At 37.3% G+C, this 5,802-nt stretch overlaps 1 long non-coding RNA gene across 1 annotated transcript; it reads right to left on the bottom strand.

Annotated features, from left to right (window-relative positions):
- Positions 1-2,403: 2,403 nt before the first annotated feature.
- Positions 2,404-4,871, bottom strand: LOC126818847 (uncharacterized). Its single transcript, XR_007679361.2, has 3 exons — positions 4,036-4,871; positions 3,394-3,544; positions 2,404-3,074 (listed from the first exon to the last, which is right to left on the bottom strand). It is a non-coding gene; the product is annotated as an uncharacterized LOC126818847 (long non-coding RNA).
- Between the last annotated feature and the right edge of the window lie 931 nt (positions 4,872-5,802).

Genomic DNA, 5,802 nt, shown 5'->3' with positions numbered 1-5,802 from the left:
AATCGGTGCCGGTGTCACGGCGAAATTCCACTTTTTTCCCCTCATGGAAGCCGTAAATTGACTTAGAAAAAAAACGACGAAAGGCAGGTGACAAGAACAAACGACTTGAACGAATGCAGGTATCACCTTGAAATTTTCAGGGTACCTAGGTACCAACGTGAAAAGTTGCTCGCCGGAATTTAGTACTCATGGTACTTTTGGTTCCAGCGTAGCGCATGCGCGAAGTCAAATCCAGCTAAACTCGAAAACAACCTTGTCGGCACGGAAAACATCAAAGGAGAAATTCGAATAAAAAATGATACAATGATTTCACACAACAGGCCAGCTATTAACCTCTCGATTGACAAGAGTTTCATCGCCCTCCATTCATTATAACCAATGTCATCGTGCCCTAAAGAATCAACAAATCAGCTTGCTTATCTCTGCTTACCCTAGGCAAAAAATGCTCATCTTTGAACTCAATCATGACATTGGCCTAGTGAACGCCTACACCAAGTTTGAACATTCTAGCTTAATTAGAAGGAGAGTTCTTGTGTTCCAAAGTCCCGGCCCTTCAAATTGCTTCTATTTTTCATTTTCAATTCAAAATGGTGACCATCACGTGACCGAAATCAAAATTCTGATCCGATAGATCTTTAGGTATTCCTTCCAGGATTCCAAAAATATGACGACCGAGTCTGTAAGTAAAATAGCAAAAAAGCCTTTTTGATTTTTCACGTTTAAAGATGGTGGCACTTCCGGTTCGATCGACAAACTCCATATTTTGTGTACGAATCAGTAATTACTTGTCTAGTATCGAATTTTTTTTTTAGGTCATTCTGACCTATATTTCGACGATTTTTTTGAAAACTTTGATCCTTAATTTCACCAAGGGGAGATAATTTAGAAAATTTCCAAGGACATCATTGAAGTCGCATTGGCAAGATCTACTAACATTCTAAATTTCACGAAAATCGCACAACTATTAAAGAAGTTGTCAAATTGGTAATAACTTCCGGTTCGAAATGACAGCGACGAATTTTCGAAATGCCAAAATCCGAAATTGCAGATTTGAAGTAAATGTTTCAAGATACTCAAAGAAAAAAGAATTAGTAAAATAGGTCAAATAGTCACAGAGTTACAGCATTGTAGGTCAAATGCATTCCTTCGTAAAATTCGGTGATTTCGGATTCGTAAAACGTTTTGAAAATATATTTAATCAACAGCCACCACCCATTTTTGGGGGGATAGGTAAAAGTTTCAGAACGATCCTATGGTTAGATTCTGAGAAATCCGATTTGTGGACAAAACACAAAAAAAAAATAACAATAACTAGATCTGCTAAGCAGATATTAAAGCTTTCATATTCACAGTCACTGTCACATGTCATAGAAATAATATGAACAGAAAAAAAAAATCATTATAATGAGTAAAAATTTGGTGAAGTTAATTCGATTTTTAACTGGTAAATAATTAAATAGACAAGTGGCATAACTTGACCCGCATCCCATCAGCTATCCTGAAAAATGCTGGAAAAATGAAACAAGTAAATTGTGTTTAGTACTGGGTTAATTAAGACAGTCATATGCCTTTGCTATACAGGATGACATGAGGGAAATTTAGCTTGGGAGGTGTAGGCCTGCAGCCAAAATTTCTAGCTAGCTTAGAAACACAACTCCGCTACACGGTCTTCCATAAAAGAAAAACTATACATTTTTGGAAAGCTTATGATGCCAGGAAGACAAAATCTGGGAGTTCCAAGCAAAATGTTTGCAATTTATTGATTTAGGGCCAGATGAAATTCGTCAAAATTGTCAAATAAATGCTATTTGTGTACTAACAATTCTGAAGTTGACATAAAATTAAATAGTTGGTAAAACACCTCATGCCTTCATCCTTGGCAATGAACAGTTTATTGGACAGATTTTGATGTAAATAAAAATGCTCAAAACACAAATGTCATGGGTGAATAAAGAATTGTGGAAATCCATTAACGGTAAAAAAGAATTATCTCCCTTTCTGTCAAATGCCTGTAATTGATAGACTATCAGGTCTTGTATGAATCATAAGACCAGGTGTGGGCAAACAAGCCCAATAATTATTTTGTTTGTTGGATCTCAAGGGCCTGTTAGGGTTGGTTGTTGGATGTTTGCTCAGAAATTATCGCTTGTATGGAACATGCTAGAGTCGATTTGTAGCATATTCTAGCCAGGGGATATGTTTGACAGTAGTTGAGTGATATGCTTTTGAAATAATGGAGATCAGTAGCACTTTATAAGCATTGAACCACATGATTTTTTTCCACTAAGATAAACATTCTAAACCCACATACATGTTCCCTTTCAATTAGCCACTACAGTATTTTTACAACTGTACATGTAGCTGTGAACTACTATTTCGGATATGATTAATGGTCAAATTACAAACATACATGTAGATATAAGTTAAAAAAAATAATTGTGTATCTGGGCTGGAATGAAGGGAAAGGTTAGAAAACAGGATGAACAGTTGTGAAATTATTTATTAAAGTGAAACAATCATTGAAAATCAAAATTAAACAGTTACTCTGCACATCAAATGTCATCAAAGTTAATCTTCATTATCATCATCACTGTCACTAAATGTATTAACATCAAATTCGGTCTCTTTAACAGTTTTTTTTTTCATTTTCACATTGACTACACATGCACAGGTCTGTACAAGAAAGGGGGGTTGGGATGGCCTAGAGTGCCGCGCTTCGACCTCTAGCTGGTCGGTCACCTCTGGCTTGTGGCTGTGGCTTTGATCCCAGGTGTGAGCGTATGTGGCATGGAGATAGAGGCGTCTTCTCAACCTCGTGGGTTTCCTCCGGGCACTCCGGTTTCCTCTCACTGCTAAAGACCCATACGGGCAAGCGAATTATTGAAATAAAATTGAAACCGTATGTTAGTCCCAAACTGACCTAGTTCGTGTTGAGTGGACGTTAAACCCCATTTCTCTCTCTCTCTCTCTGTACAAGACAACTTTGCTGGCCATTTATGATTCTTTCTCTTATGACATCTTCACAGAATATATTGTATGTGGTTTAATATTCGACGGAGGGCTAGTCATCTTTGCTGAAAAATATAAATAAACATATACATGTACACAATTAAAACAAAATTCTGGAGCTTGGTTTACTCTCATTAATTTCGTACAACAGAGGAAAAATACACTTACACAAGGGTTAACATATTATTTTCATGCAGAAACCAGCTAATGAAGACAGGAAGGCATTAGCAGTACAAGGAGAGATAGAGAGGAGAATTGCGGTTTAACGTCCACTGGACAAAAACATAGTAATTTCAGGACTCACCCATGGTTCAGTTTTATTTGAATAATACCAGTGGCAAGAAGGCGGAGAATACAAATAAAAAAAACATCACAAATATTTACCTTTCTGATAACTGTCTAAGAAATTCAGTACATGTATATTGCCTATAACATTTTTGGTGATATCTGACCTCAATGGCCACACAATCTTGCCCTCTGATATGCCTTAAAATATCTTCATCCTCTTTCAATTCAGCAGCTTTCAACAGTTGGCCTACAAACAAATTTGCAAACAAATTATACACCATATAGGCATATAGCGTTGAATGTTGTTTGTGCTCAAGGGTGGGGGAGGGAATGTCACTTTGAGGCCTACATGTACATGTACCTGGCTGGTCAACTCTGGCATGCGGTTTAGTTCAGATCCTTTGTGTGAGCGGAAATGGTCTAGAGACAGATCGTCTTAGCAAGGCACCTACAAGTGGGCCAAGAAAATAAAAAACAAGTTAACTTCTCTATGTTTCATCCCTTGTGCAAGCAAATGTGCAACACTTTAACCAATGACTGTGCCAAATCAACAAATGGGGTAAAGGGCTTTACTGGCTAGCTTCATAACAATTTTACAGTGATTGCAGTAGCACTTCTGATTCCATTTACAACAAAAACAACAACACAATAATTAAAAACTGTAGGATGAATATATTTAATATTTATTAGTAATAATTATAAATTTAGTAAGTAACATAATATTAACATTAGGCCTACCTGAGCCTGTTTGGGTCTGAGTCTGTGTTAATACATCCTTCTTCCTATTTTCTCCAACAGTGACAAATCCGTCACGTTGTTTACATATAATACACACAACAGGCAGCACCGATTTACTCTTTCTTTTTGCTTCAGGAGCGTAATTTGTTTGGAGAGCTAGGTCCCAGATCGTCTACACTCCCGCTATTCCCTGGTTGGATTGTAGCCGGGGATTTTAATTTTTCTTTATCTATACGATTACGGGCAGACCCAATTCGGAATTTGTCTGTAAAAGGCCTGTAGCATGTTGGGTGAAATCCAGTATCTTTTGACGCGTCGCCGTCGATAAATTCCTTGTTTGATTATATCACCCGAAGTCGCCTGTTCAGCTATCCATTTCGCTCGCCCATCAAGTTTTAGCCATTCATGGGCACATTCACGGAATTTATCCCAGCGAGATTTTGTAAATAATTGTTCTCGTTCCTTTCTAAATCCTTGGTAATGAATAATACAGCGTAAATTTGATGAAATATCAGTCGATTCACGTTCTTTCATGGGCGCAGCCATTACACATGTGTGTTGTTGTTTACAACTTTCAAGGTCGGGTCAGCAGTTCACAATACGAGCTCCTGATTGGCCCATGGTGACCAATCACCAGTTATTTCCCTACGCTTTATAACAGCGCGAGTCAAATAAATCCCGTACGAATAAATTTATATCACCCTTAATGGATTTGAAATAAAGAATTATAAAATGTATTTATAAATATACTATGCTTTATTTGAACCTTATGCCTACTACTATTCTTACCTGACTCTATCCAATTTATTTTAATTATATCTTTCATTCTATTTAAGTTATTTTTTTTTGCCACCATTCCCCCCCCCTCCACTGTTCCTTATCTCAGATGAAATAATCCCAGATTAGCTGTAAGACCAGATACTCTTTTTTTCTTTCTTTCTTTTCAGGTGCTGGATTCTTCCTTCAGAGAACCAACAAACAAAAGGAATGAACACAAAAAATGAAGATGAAACAGAACCACCATACCGGACAACAAAAACCAAATGGAAGGAAGAATGGATCAGGCCTATCACTCACCGACAAGCCCCAAGGAAGAGTAGCACCGCCCTGCCATTCTACCGGACAGAACGACCAGACCGACAAAATGACCAAAATATATATATATGTACATATCATGTCTCTGTATTTAAATGTTCCTGTCTGTTCGTAATTGTCCATTTTGTCCATATGTTCGTCCATGTTTATGTATGTCTTGCACTGTGCTCGTCTGTCTATGTCTGTGATCGTCTCAAATAGCACTTTTTTTTACTTTGCACCAGTTAGTCAATGTTTCTGTACATATATATATTCAATTATCTATTTTCCATTAATCACTTTGTAAATATTCTCACCATACACAAATAACATGTTATTGTCTGCGATATCACCTCGGTGGAAGCGGACGTTAAATAAAGCTATTTCACACACAAATTGCGCGGCCGAAGCTTGGAACACTAGTAAATTTTCTTTAAAACATCATCGTCTACTTTATAATGGTCGCAGATTATTTTATGGTGGACTGTGTAGCGGAGTTGCACGGTAGAAATTTTGGCTGCCGGCCTAGTGGCATTTAGGTCACTAATATATTGCTGTTTTATTGGCAAGGGATGTTTTACGTGCATTACAATTTATAGAAGGGTCCTTGGTAGATCGGACCATACTAGACTTTTTTGTCAGGGTTTGCTGATGAACTCTGTTGACAATGCTGGGATTGAATATGTGATATAC

The sequence above is a fragment of the Patella vulgata genome, chromosome 4 (genome assembly GCF_932274485.2).
Source record: "Patella vulgata chromosome 4, xgPatVulg1.2, whole genome shotgun sequence".
NCBI classification, from domain to species: domain Eukaryota; kingdom Metazoa; phylum Mollusca; class Gastropoda; family Patellidae; genus Patella; species Patella vulgata.
Note: the sequence above shows the minus strand (reverse complement) of the source record. Positions and strands in the feature narration are given on the sequence as shown.